Below are 14,862 nucleotides of genomic sequence, written 5' to 3'. Positions count from 1 at the left end.
AATTGTTTATAAGCGTGAAAATTGCGAAAATGTTTAAACAATCACCACGGCTCACCTAATCGTCCGATTTGAATTTTTCAAAAACCATTTTAAAGCTTGAGAGCTCTTCTTTTTGTGGTGAAATTTTCAAGTATTCAAAGGCTTCAGATTATTAGAAATTTGATTTTGAAAATTTTTTAATTAAAAAAAAATTTAAACAATTAGATATTATGTAAAAACTATCGAACCGAATTGGATGAAATTTGGTGTGATGATTCTATGCACTAAGAAGTTTAATTGGGAAAAATATGAAGATCCTAGCTATTATTTAAGTGTCTGAAAAAAATTGACAAATAAACTAGCATTTTTTGCAATTTTTTAAATGATTTTTCCGATTTTTACAATAATAATAATAATTTTTTCGAATTGTAACTAACTCTATCTTGATCAAAATTTATGTCAAAAATGAATAGTTGTTAAGTTGTCGACGAGAAATCCAAGAAAAAAATTATTTTTTTTTGCTATTTTTTATATTCTTTTGCAATAACAATTAAGCCCACGTTTTTTTTTTATTTGCACAGAAAAATTATCATTTCTGATGTTATTTGGATATGGATAATGGGTGTTTGTCCGCGTTTTTTCAAGTGTAGCCCCCTTCTGCACAGCCTTTGGCTTTGGATTTGGGGGTTGTCTCATTTCTGTGGTGTGTTTTATATTTTATTTAGAAGCCGTTAAAGCAAAAATCTCCGATCACATGCGTTTTACCCAAAAGTATTCCCTTTTTAAAACAGATACAGCCTGGACTATTATAAGAACACAAGATTAACTTTTGACAGACTAAGGAAGATTGAATTAAAAATACAATTACAAATATAAAACACATTTTTTTAAATAAACACAAATAATGGCGGACTGTGTTGCTTTTCTACAAAGGTGAAGTTGATTTTTATAAAAAAAAATACATAAGTTTATTTACTACAGTGTCAACCAACTTTACGATAAATTGTTTGTGGCGTACACTCTTTTTCCCATATAGTTATGTTATTACTTTGGTGTTTACGGTTTCGGTGGTCCTCCATTTTGCATTGCCGCAACGACCATCCGTGGTTGCTTGTCACGAGCCGTCGCAAAAGCCGATAAAAAATTGATTTAATAATAATGTCAATCAACAAAACAAACCTTTATGGCTAACATTAAAAGCGATGTTTTTACATTTTTCAATTATCAGTTATTGTTCGACGGCATTTCATGTATATTTATGCACGCACTGAATGCTATTGTTTAAAATGTGTTTATACAAATTTATCACAAACTCCTTATGTAGACAGTTTCGAATGCTACCGAGCGCTGGTTATCGAAATCGGGCTCCGGATAATAAAAATTGTATTATTGACTTGCGATAATTGAACGGCGTGATTTCTGCCACATGTTCTATGCGGAGGAATTGCGCCATCCACCTTCTAAAATAATCTGCATTGGAAACGTTAATAATTCAACTGAAACCATCATTTTGACGTGAAATTTTCTAAATTTTAACCCATTTCTGGGGTACCGCGCGTGTTACCTAATCACCTGAATGTATTGCGTAGCCATTTCTTCAATTTCCAGTAATGATGGGTCTTATAAATATGTTAATCGCAAGTTGGCTGGCTCATCGAGAGTAAAATCACGTCCACGTAGTGCGTTGTCGTTACTATGGGCCATAATGACCAGTCCTGGTACCGTTTACATGTTCAAAATGTCAGATTTGTTGAAAATCGGAGGAAATAATTCATAAACGTTGGTGTTTTGTTAATTTCGTTTCTCCGCACAACCGCTGGGGGCGCTGCTTGCTCGTTAACCGACAGCGAAAGCGAAAATGGTTTGATTTTGATTTGTAAGCGTCCCAGGCACCAGAATTTTTCATTTGATAGCGAAATGACCAATCATAGAATGAAATTAGAGTTGTGTACAAAACGGATCAAATAGGTTTTCTATTTTTCCTTATGTGTATTTGCTGAATTCAAGAATATACGTTTTATAGGCTATATCCCTGTATTGTTCACCAAAACATATAAGTCTAACCTATAGAATAAATTTTCGATTCTATTTTCGATGTCGAAGATTGTCATTTAGAAAAAATTTATTCTTTCACGGGCATAGACATAAGTAGTTGGCAACACAAGTTATGTGTGTATTTATTGTCAAACTTGAGATTTGTTTCAGGATTTATATTTCAAAATGTGCGAAATTCTCCAAAGAATCAATTCTGAATTTGCAAACGGGAAAAATGCATCTTCCTTTGTTGCTTGTTGCTTTGTTGTAATTCATATTCTAAGAGTGTTTATTAATTCAAAATGAGCTCGGAAAGTGAAGACGAACACTTACCAGGGGAAGTATTGGAAGCGACACGAAGTTAATCCTCAAAAAAATCGTAAAATAAACACACAAAAACAAAGTACTATTATTCATTATTTTCTAGGTTTGTGGGTGCGAAAAAAAATTACCAATAGATGTTTTTTCTTCAAATTTCGTACTATTTTAAGGGACGTAGAATATTCCTATATCGTTATTTTTCTTAATAAACAAAACCTTAACATGTATGGAACATAAATGGAAAACCAGTAGTTGTCAAATAATAACTTTCTACTTTCATGAATAAATGGAGTGAGTAGACTTAACGTTAAATTCTGGTTAAGCAGATTTTTTTATTTTTCTGGGTCTAAGGAGGCATTCTTTCGTTACATTTTAAAGCACCAAAGCAAACAATCCAACAATTTCAGCTCTCAAACAAGGTATTCGAACATTTTGTTCAGCAGATACGAGCAGCAGTTTTTGTGTAGCGGCTTGGAAGATTGCCAAGCAGTGTAGATATGGACATATTCTTTATTTCTAAAATAGGCATAGTAATATCCAAAACTAATCACTGTTAAATTCCATACAGACGAATAACTAGCGACTTTTTTTTCCACAAATTCAACGCTATGGCAGACCATCTTCGGCCGACAAAGAAAGATGGAGATCCCCCTGTCACATCGTCTTTGTTACGTCCCAACAACGGAATAACCTGCGCGAGAAAGGACACACACACACACACATTTTCGTTTTTAGAAATTCATCGGCCGAATCAAGTGAAAACGTCGATTTGTCTAAGAAAACAGGATTCCTACCTACCAGACGATCTATATCCTAGGATTTAGGGAAAGAGGTCATCGTAGAGACAGAGATACGTCTCTTTGCTTTGTCTCCACGAAATCTACCAAGGAATACTAGGTGGAAACGTTCCTCTACAACAAAAATTCAAATACGTCATTAATTTTCGTTGAGGGATGTATTTGAGTCGCGCCTCACGCTTATTTTGAGTTTGTTTTAATACAAAAGAACATTTAATTGTTGTTTAAGATAAAAATAGTGCTTTATTGATTTATATCTAGGGGCGTTTGAAAGGTTTTCGGGAAATAGTAAGGTGAGGAATGTCTATAATTAAAAAAAAACCGTGTCTGCTCTTCTAGGTACTTTTTGATGGAAATATTTGTGAAAAAAGCTTCCTGTAAGCGAAACGATTTGGTTTTCGCTAAAAAAAAAACAACCATGGATTAAATATTTTAATTAAAGTCAACATTTCGCCGTGTCGAGAAAAAAATTACGCCTCGTCGAGCGAAAAAAGGGTGTATTTTGCATTCGCGGCGGTCCCGACTTGCCCATGTTGGCAGGCCGATCTCGAGCCGAGCAGAAGTTTCCACGGCGAACTGGCATGCAGGTCGAAATCACGGCAACGCCATATTCGTTGTACCCGTCATCCAGACAGGTCTCCGCCGAAGACCCCGACAATTGAAACAATGGTCACCGCTACCCCCCCGGCCCAAAAGCCGTGCTAAAAATCGATCGGAAACCAAAAAACTCACCCTTCCTATCTCGGGCAGCACCAGCTATCCAAAGGAGAGCGATCGGACGTCGTCCTGGCGGACCAAAAGGAAAAAAAATAACACTCGGCGGTCACAGAAACCCGCACTACGTGCCGGCGATCGCTATTTTCGGCAACAGCCCTGCAGATGTGGACATTTTGTGTAAATTCGAGCCGCGACGAACCGAACTGCACCGCCGGTGCATATGCAAGTGCAGATCGCAGTTGGCGAGTCGGACGGGAATTCGTGCGACGGCAGCGCCCCCTGGCGTGTCTGCCTCGAGACGCGATGCACTTTCGGGGTCGCTCTTCCTCCATTTTCGGGTGTATTTCGACGCTGCCGCTTTCTTTCGGGATGCCCCTGGATCCTTCGGCGTCTTGTGCTCCTTCGGGGGACCCACGGCGAAGACGTCCGACCCCAGTTTGGTATCGATCCTCGGCGTACCGCGGGACACTTTTGAATTATTTCGAAAGTGCATACCGGAAGTGGCCGCATCGACGGGGCTTCTGTTCCGCGGAGGACCCTGGGGGAGACCGGCGCGTCCGGATCGGGCCGGAGATTTTTTTTTTACGCTGGGACGAAATCGGGGAGAAAACGGAAAATTAACAGACAATCATACGTAAAAAACGTTCCATAACGAACCGATACAAAAAATCACATTTTCCAAAGCCTGTTCAACACTTAACAATTAATTCTTCGATGAACTGAACAAAAATATTGTCTGAATTCATTTATTTGCGGAATATTTTCCTTTATACAGGCTTTTACTTAACTTGCCTGTTAGTGTGAGTCAAATCTTGCAATTGAATTTTATCACTGAAGCATTTTGGCTATAGTCGAGGAAATAAAGCACTAAAAACGGCCTTACCTCCGAAATCGTGGTGCAGTTTATTGCATTCGATTCGTTAGAGCGTCCAGAAAGTTTGTGACCCTATGCGATCAATGGGAAATAAAAATTGCATCGGTGCATAAGAAAAATGCATTTTCAAAATTGCATCTCGAAGTTAAAAAATGAAAATTTTATAACTTGGAAAATATTGACGGAAATGAGTTCAATTTTGCTACTCGGGGGTTTTTGGGGTCGCTGAACACGAATATCACGACGGCAACGGTCTCCGAGGTACCTAGTGCCCAAGGTGGCGGTTTCCACGTCGTCCCCTGGAGTTTTGTGGATATTCGTTATAAACTTAGCCGAAACTGGTTACCTCGGGGTTTTTGAGGTCGCTGAACACGAATATCACAACTGTAATGGTCTTCGAGGTACCGATGTCATCTTCATAAGCTTGATCGAATATCTAAATTATCCGAAAATTTTTTTTTTTAAATTTGGCGCTTTTAATACAGTTGGGAGCATTATTGAAATTTCAGGTAAGGACTGCGATCGCTGTAAAGATATCTAAGTATAATATTTTTTTGAAAACATGTATTTTCTGTAATGAATAAATGTATTTTTATAATTTTTTCTGAGACGCTTCATTTTCAAAATATAGGGCGTTAAAGATTTTTTTAAAAATTCGAATTTTTTAAATAACTTCTAAATGAAGAAGATTATTTAAGCCAAATTTAGCATGACACATCTTATAAGATATCATTTTTCCATAGAAGTAGAAGTCCCGCAAGCAACCAGTGGCGGAGTTATGGGGACTGAGACTCATTAAATTAAAAAAAATAATAATACGGCCCTGCTGAAAATAAAAAATGATGCTGTTTTTACATAGAACAGTTTGTTATTGACAACAATTGTACATTCACTTTTTTCCTAACTTGGCACCCTTCCGAAAAATCAATTTCGCCATGAAACTATAAGAGTGAAAAAAAGTGAATGTACACTTTTTGTCAATAACAAACTGTTCTATTTAAAAACAGTATCATTTTTTATTTTCAGTAGGGCCGTATTAATTTTTTTTATAATTTAATTAGTCTTGAGTCTCCATAACTCCGCCACTGGTTGCTTGCGGGACTTCTACTTCTATGGACAAATAGTATCTTATAATTATTTTTTATGAGGAATATCTCCTTAAAATTTGTCGACTTAATCTTTAAACACCCTGTATAGTGCCGATGTGTGCTTTTACCCTAGGGGTGGATGCCACCCCTTCTGGAGGGTGGGATTTTTTTTTATTAAAAATAATTCTAAGCAAAAAATGTTTAATAAGAATTTTTTGTACAGTCAATACTTTTTGAGTTATTTGCGTCTAAACATGTTCGTTTTCCTAAAAAAACTATTTTATTTTTTAGCGTTCCATACTGTCTTGATTTGCTTCAAGTTTACTAAACTTTCTTCTGTTAGGAAAAATTGTTGTAAACGTAATTGTAAAGCTGCAACACTGTTTTTTCTACATTCATCATAAACCTGCAGCACATCAACTTCTTCATTAAAATCATTCAGTTAGTTATAAGTTAAACTTGAAAGGTGATAACAATTACAAACAAACCGATATGTGACAGATAGCCGTATGCTAAATAGTTTTTCCAACACCTTCTATTTGATACGAGTTAGAAAGCGAGCACCGTAAACTAACGCCAGAGGATGGAAGTTTTCTCAATTTTTACCAGAAATTTCGTTGTGCAAAGGCATACCTACAATTTTTTTTATGGTTGCATAGAAAATAACTCATCTACACAGTAACAAAAAAAAATGTTGTTGCTCAGTATTAAGAAAATAACATTCAGAAATATATATACACTACAGGGTGTCCAAAAATTTTGGGGGCCTTTATATAACCAAAAAGTGTGTATGCATAAAAAAAACTTTTCTTAAAATTTTTTTATCACTCACATTTCGGGACAATTCATCATAGTACCCCTTTTCCTTATTTGACTACACGAATTCGAATTTTAAGTCTGGCCAATTAACCCTGAACCACCCTGTATATCTCAGAAGACAATGCTTGATTATTTGTTCTATTTCTTAATATTATGGTATCTACGTTGTGACTACATTTATATTTGTCGTTATCTAGCAAAAATATACACATACTTGTTTTCATATAGCAGAAATCTTCTTTAAACTTCAAAACATTTCCCTCTACGTCATTATTTATGAAATACATAGACTCGTGCGGCATAATAAGACACACAGAAGCACTGCAAGCAATTGCCCATGTTTTCCAACTTTCTTTTTCTTTTTTCAAGCCAGTGCACCTTATTATGTCAAGCCGTAGACGATAAGTTTAATCACTCGATATGCCCGTGCATTTTTATTCTGGAATCAATACCTCGTTACCTAAATTGAAAAATTAAAAATTGAACCGGTTATTAATAGTATCCGCCTACGCGATTATTTTGATAAGGTGAACTCGACGTCAAAAGGGGCACTATTAAATATAACTCAAGGGATCTATTTGTATAACCCGTTCTTTTGTTAAAAAAAAATTATAAATAAAAGTTGTGTCATTGGTACAATGAAGATATACTATGCGTTGGATGCCATTTTAATTTTTTAGCCGGATTTTAAAAGTAGATGTACGATACTACAAAACGTATATTCTAATTTTCCAATAAAATGATGCGAAATAGGTGAAAAATTCCTCCAAATTTTTTTAGAGGTCCCTCAAGATTTTAAAAAATTTCCAAAATCGTCAAATTTTGAATTTAAAAAAAAATTTTTTTCTCATTTTATTGATTTCTAGGTTGAAAAAAATCTCGATTCTGAAAATTTCAAATCGATATTTTAATTTCTAAAGGTCACTCATAATTATTTTAACTTTCAGTTCAAGTAGTAAAATGTTTTCCAGCGACCTCTAAAAATAAATATGAACAAACTAATAATTTTTTTATTGAATGGAACATTGGAAATAAATAACGAGACGCTTAAAAAATTTCTCGAGGCAAAATCTACTACCGCACTGTGAGTATCAAATATTTATTATAATTTTTTAAAATTTAAGTGTCTCGTGATTTATTTTTATTCCTTTGTTCATCAAATTAAATAAAAAAAAAATATTAGTTCGTTGATATTTATTTTTTAGAGGTCGCTCGAAAGTAGTGTACCTGTTGTACACTACTTTGAAAGTTAAAATAATTATGACTGACCTTTAAAAATTAAAATATCGATTTGAAATTTTCAGAATCGAGATTTTTTTTCAACCTAGAAAATGATAAAATAACGAGAAAAAAAATTAAAGAAAAATAATTAAATTTTTGACGAATTTGTAAATTTTTAAAAATCTTGAGCGACCTCTAAAAAAATTCTATTTGAGCTGATTTTTTGAAGGGGCTCTTAAAATATGAAAAACTAACATATTTTCACAAGACACAAAAAAAATCTATTCGTTTTTTTGGGCTACCCTAATCACCATACATCAATTTTGTAAGAGTTGTAAGTTTTAAAAAACACTCTGTATAACACCAAAATGTGTAGATTGAAAGCAAAAGTCCACACTTCAAAAATAATAGGTAGGCCTACTCCACGAATTGTTATTACGGAATTTTCAGGGACAATACTCTTGATTATTGATATTGATATTGGTTATTGACTTTAACTGTAGTTCTGATTTCTTTTGATATTTTAATCTGATTCATACTCTTCAAAGTCAACTTCAACAGTCATGTCTTCTTCGGTTTCTTCTTCTTCTTCTTCTTCCTCTTCTTCTTGCTGGATGTTCATAAATTGTTCAAATGAAGATGAATCAGCTGTCTCTTCATCGAAATCACATGAATCTTCGTCTGTTGTATTCAATTGGACATTTGAGCAAAACTGGCTTTGGCAATTAGTACACGCTGGAGAACACAGTAACCCTACTTTTCTACAGCCACATTTAGCACTACAACCTTTTTTGCAATTGCAAAAAATAGTGTTTAGGAGTTTTTCCGGAGCAGGTGGGAGCAAAGTTTGCGTCGGTTCCAAAGTATTAACTGTAAATGTCCAACCCCAGTCTTCTGGGTTCAGTTGATTGCCTAGCCATGTCTGAACTTGATAGTATACCCGATACAAGTGTTGGTTAGCAGAAGCCGATATTGGAGGAAGACAAGATAGTTGTACTTGTTTCTTGTTTCGTGTATTTTTTACAGAAGTTAAATATCTATATTTATCTATACAATCAATTTTTTTGGAGCTCCTTAACAGCAAGGAGAAAGCGAATTCCTTTTGTGATTATTATGGTGGTTCTTAGAAAAAAAGTATAAGGACCATTTTTGTAGATAATTTTCAGGTCTATAATTTTTGTCCGAGCTACTTTTTTGATAAAGCTTACCGTTTTCAAAAAAAATCCAAAAAACCTCAAATTTTGACCTTTGACCCCGAATAATTTTTTTAGCACACATGGGATCGGTGTGGACTTTTGATACTTCATTTCTAGTGGTGTACCCAAGGTCTCCACCAAAACTTAGCTCTGTCGGAATATTCGTTATTTGATCACTATTTTTGTGACTAATTTGACCGGACTATAATATTAATGTTAATTGTTTAAAAACATTGTTAAATCGATTGTTTTAGATATTATTTATTTTGCGTTTGTTTCTTATTTTACTATACTCTGTAATAGGGCTCTGGCTGTTGAGTATTAATAACTAAATAAATAAATAAATAAATAAATAAACGAAAAATCTGAGGGCTTTTCCTAAAATTTACATGCTCCATGGTGGAGATACAGGGTATCGGTGGAATATTTTTCTATAATAACTAGTACGCCACTGTTTTAAGGCAACAATCATGATATTTTCGGATTCGACTTTCAATTTTCTACAAATTACTATGTTTTTCGAAAAAAGACTGATTTTCGAGTAAGTAATTGTTTTTACATTTTACTTGGGACTGGGTCATCATAGGCATTGGGAAAAAAATACTATTAGAAGTTTCTCTGCGGAATATTGTTCAGAAATGTGTTATAAACAAAATATCAAAAAATCAACTCGAGACTAGTTGGGATACTTTGTTAACATAATGGTCAAAATTATGGAAAAGTGGTTTTTCGACTGGCGTAAAAAAACTGTTATTCATAGAGAAAAAAAGGTTTATACAAAAAAGGTAGGTATTAAATAAATCTGTAAAATAAGACAAGTCCGATTAAATTCCGATAATTTGTTTATGCGCAAGAGCTCAAAAATGGTCGAAATTGTCCGCTTTTTTCAATTGCTAATAATTAATGCAATTTTCATCGCAGACACTTGTAATTCAGGATTTTTGAAGCTTTTTGCACCCTTAATAAGTGGTAAAAATTTCAGCCCAAAAACTTCATTAGCTTGGCGTTGGCGGAATTTGTTATCTAAGAAGATGCTATTTTCAATTCATTTTTCCCAAGCTCACAGGCGTTGTAGGGTTTCGATCATTAGTTGTTTTTGTACCTAAATAGTTGTATTGACATATGCATTTACTGATAATTTAATTTTTCAAATTTAATTTGTTTAAAAATGACTGAAAAAATGTTAATATTTATTACATCGTTAAGCGCGCATGCTAAGCCTCGCCTTCCCCACTCGTTCGCTAGACCAAGTAATAGAACGCATCGCCGCTATCTTCTTTTTCGAAATTAAATAGTTGAATTCACCTTAATGTTAATGTAGGACATGAAAATATAGCTCTTAATGTATACTCTCTCCAAATTTCGGCTCTTAATATTAATAATTAAGGTCACTGCGATTAAATAAATAAAAAAAATTATCTCAGCTTCTAATCAACTTACAACAACGATTTTTTTTTAAATTCGAAGAAAACTAAAGTATAGAGGTTACTATTTTATTTTATAATAATTACCTATCTTAACAATTTAATAAATATTAACATTTTTTCAGTCATTTTTAAACAAATTAAATTTGAAAAACTAAATTCTCAGTAAATGCATATGTCAATACAACTATTTAGGTACAAAAACAACTAATGATCGAAACCCTACAACGCCTGTGAGCTTGGGAAAAATGAATTGAAAATAGCATCTTCTTAGATAACAAATTCCGCCAACGCCAAACCAATGAAGCTTTCGAGCTGAAATTTTTACCACTTATTAAGGGTGTAAAAAGCCTCAAAAATCCTGAATTACAAGTGTCTGCGATGAAAATTGCATTAATTATTAGCAATTGAAAAAAACGGCAATTTTCGACCATTTTTGAGCTCTTGTGCATAAACAAATTATCGGAATTTAATCGGACTTTTTTCATTTTATAGGCTTATTTAATACCTACCTTTTTTGTATAAACTTTTTTTCGCTATGAATAATAGCTTTTTTACGTGAGTCAAAAAACCACTTTTCCATAACTTTGACCACTGTTAAAACAAAGTTTCCCAACTAGCCTCGAGTTGATTTTTTGATATTTTATTTATAAAAGGTTTCCGAACAATATTCCGCAGAGAAACTTCTAATAGTATTTTTTTCCCGAAACAGGCTCTTTCATGTCTATAATGACTGGGCTATCAGAGCTAATAATAAAATTTACAGCAAAAATCAACGATAAACAATTTGCCATATAGTTTAACTGTCATTTATTTTTCCCTTGCAAGCAAACAAAAGAAAAACACAACAGATTAGCGCCCCGGTCCTGCCAAGTGACGTGCCGTCGTCCTTCCTCGGGCTCGGAATTGGGGTAAGTCGCGCGCTTTTCCGGGGGTGACTGACCTTCCGCCGGCATCATCGGGGTGTCTCTACTTCCAAGGGTTGCTGCGTCTAACGTCTAGCGCGGCGTCTAGACCGGGCGCGTGAGTGTGTATGCACCGCCGGCGAAGATAACTTCTGCCGCCGCGATCAATAACCGCCCGCCGTAGCCCAGGTGATGGGCCGGAGCGGCGCGGACGCCACCGCCGCCGCCGGCGGGGGGGCCGAGGCCCCCGGGTGCCCCCGCGCTACGCGCTTCTCGGTTTAGAACCGGGGATTTTCGAAAAAAGATCGTCGGGTGACGGGGAGCGGCGTCGTCGGTTCGCTCGGGAGATCCCGGCTTCCAGGAAAGCGAAATGTGCGGGGAGTATGAGAAAAAATACACTCGGAGAAGTTTTCGTTATTTTAAAGCAACGTCAACTCAATTTTTTATTAAAGTGTAAACTGCGCGTCGGTATCTGCACTGAAAAAAAAAGTACTTGGATCAAATGAACAGATAGTTTTAAATGGAATTATTTGCCGTAAATGTCATTTTATTCTATTCAAATGTACTTTCGTCAAACTACGTGAAATAGTTGCTGTAATCTATAATTTTTCTTAGAATTTATATTATTTCTAAATATATATAATTTAATTCAAATCTTTTATAGTATTTGTTTCAAAACTACCAGTTCCTTAAAATATACAGGGTGTTCCTAAATAAGTGTCGCAACGGAAAACTGTAAATTCCTCTTGAAAAAAGAAACATCTTTTATCCTCTTCCATTTTTCTCTCCGGGCTTTCGTTTTCGAGATACACGGTGTCAAAACTTTAATTTTTTTTTAGTTTTTCGCCAATATCTTAGGAATCGTTTGAACTACAGGACTGAGCTTTTGTACACACATTACCACTATTAATAGCTACTTTTTCGCACCCTTCTCGAATTCATTGGACGTGCCAGTGGTGGAGATTTTAAGGTATCGTAAGGGTTTTCCCCCCCTAAATTTTACGCCACTGGAAAAATTGACTTTTGACAGCAAATTCTAAAGCGCCAATGAATTTTACACAATAAGAGTTCTCTTGGTTCATTGCTCTAAAGTCAACCGTTTTCAAGAAAAATGACTTTTTATGAACAAAAGCAAACATTTTGCTAACGTTTCGAAAATTTTTTACATTTTGCATTTTGCATTTTGAACATTTTGCAAGTGCAAGTAACTGAACAGAACATCCGGAGAACGAAATGCATCGTTTATGAAATCCATGTCAATACTATCGAAAAGTTGACCGATAGAGGTGAAGCCGCAGCGGCAGAAAGAAACATGATTAGAAGATGTAATGCGTGCATTCAAGCCAACGGACGTAATTTTGAACAGTTTCTGTAAATTTTACTCGCCAAATTGATAAAAAAAAGTTAAAATCCTATCTGTTGTTAAATTTCGTTAAAATTGTTAATTATTACTACCTATTTTTTGAATTACAAAAGATTTTCGAAACGTTAGCAAAATGTTTGCTTTTGTTCATAAAAAGTCATTTTTCTTGAAAACGGTTGACTTTAGAGCAATGAACCAAGAGAACTCTTATTGTGTAAAATTCATTGGCGCTTTAGAATTTGCTGTCAAAAGTCAATTTTTCCAGTGGCGTAAAATTTAGGGGGGGAAAAACCCTTACGATACCTTAAAATCTCCACCACTGGCACGTCCAATGAATTCGAGAAGGGTGCGAAAAAGTAGCTATTAATAGTGGTAATGTGTGTACAAAAGCTCAGTCCTGTAGTTCAAACGATTCCTAAGATATTGGCGAAAAACTAAAAAAAAATTAAAGTTTTGACACCGTGTATCTCGAAAACGAAAGCCCGGAGAGAAAAATGGAAGAGGAAAATAATGTTTCTTTTTTCAAGAGGAATTTACAGTTTTCCGTTGCGACACTTATTTAGGAACACCCTGTATATGTATATTTAAAATTTAGTAATAATATAGGAATTATTCAAGAAAATGTAGCATATTATAATCAAACTTATGTTTTCTTGAAAGAAAATTGTAGCAGGTCACAGATTGGCGTAGGTGGAAAGTAGCACGATAGATGGAGCCACTTACGCTCTGTGTATACACATTTCCTTGTGGGTAACGACACTAAAGCAGCTGGATCGTTCTGAGGAAATAATGATGAGGACCATCAATAAGTTCCAAACCGACCTATGTATGGTTGGTTAAACTTACGAGCGATCCTAGCTGTTGTACTAGGTATTGTTGTTGCGAGTTTGAATCACAAATTTTTTTATTACCGAGAAATATTTATATCCAAATATATTCTTAAAATAAGTATATACAAACATTTGACCAAAACTATTCAATTTTGTATTAAACAAACAATACATTAATATACAATACAAAACAGGTTTCTAATGTTTCTATAAAATCTGTGTAGATCGTAAAATTAAGAATAGATTTCGTTTAACCGTAAGTATCAAATATTTATTTTAAACGCTGCCTATTTTTAAAGTAAGAAATTATATTTCTGGGTAGAAAATTAAAGTATTTAAATAAATAAATAATTAATGCTGCATTTTTTAAAGTAAGAAATTATATTTATGGGTAGAAATTGAAAGTATTTAAATAAATAAATAATTTTCTTCAAAGAACATATTTTTTGCGTATAATATATAAAAGTGCGATACCTTAAAATCAAATGTTGTATATTTGAAGCAAGAAAATTTTTTTTTTGGTGTGTGTGTGTGTACACAAGTTTGTGCTCTCTCTATTCAAAAATAACATTAAAAATGAATTTTAAAGTTAGTGAGAATTCACATACGGTCTGTTTGATTATAAAGGCCCCTCGGTTACCCATTTTTGAACATTCTGTAAAGTATATATACAGAGTGTCCCAGAATGTATGAGCAATCTTTCGGATTTATACAAGGGACGTTCAAATAACATGACAAGAATTTTCCTTAGGAGAGAGAATGTATGAGCAATTTTTCGGATTTATAAGGGACGTTAAAATAACATGACAAGTCCATATAAGAATTTTCCCTAGGAGACACAGACCCCTAAAGGACGCCCCTGAAAAACGTTTTTTTTTTAATAACTTTTAAAATACTTTCTGTGATTTAATTATTTTTAATACGTTGGACAACAGATAAGACTCCTTAAAAATTGACCCATGCAAACAATTTGGCTTATTTGGTTTGCCAAGGACGGGTTAGCTGTAGCACAATGTCAATTTTTTTTACACCTGTTACGATAAAGGCACAAAATAGTTATTTATGATGCAAGTGTTAAAAGTGGCATTTTATTTTGTGAGTGAAGATGATTAAAAAACGAGCGTAGCGAGTTTTTTAACTTCACGAACAAAATAAAATCACTTTTAACACGTATATCATACACTATTTTTTCTACAAAACAATCGGAAGAACTTTAAACTCAATAAAAATAAGAAATCAAAAAATACCACACAGATCGCAGTGTTTATGAACCAAAATTTTCGTAGCAACCAGT

The 14,862-nt window shown here is 34.3% G+C and overlaps 1 protein-coding gene across 2 annotated transcripts in view; it reads right to left on the bottom strand.

The window, feature by feature from the left end:
- Positions 1 to 14,862, bottom strand: part of LOC108904602 (E3 ubiquitin-protein ligase FANCL) — a 146,924-nt gene that overhangs the window by 119,108 nt on the left and 12,954 nt on the right. Inside the window, exon 1 of one of the 2 annotated variants that reach the window (XM_018707222.2) lies at positions 3,864 to 4,050. The exons of the other annotated variant lie outside the window; for it this stretch is intronic. The gene's annotated coding sequence lies outside the window, so the exon portion shown is untranslated. Of the gene's footprint in view, positions 1 to 3,863; positions 4,051 to 14,862 lie in introns of those variants that run through there. 2 annotated transcript variants of the gene reach the window in all.

The sequence above is a fragment of the Anoplophora glabripennis genome, unplaced genomic scaffold (genome assembly GCF_000390285.2).
Source record: "Anoplophora glabripennis isolate ALB-LARVAE unplaced genomic scaffold, Agla_2.0 scaffold294, whole genome shotgun sequence".
NCBI classification, from domain to species: Eukaryota; Metazoa; Arthropoda; class Insecta; order Coleoptera; family Cerambycidae; genus Anoplophora; species Anoplophora glabripennis.
Note: the sequence above shows the minus strand (reverse complement) of the source record. Positions and strands in the feature narration are given on the sequence as shown.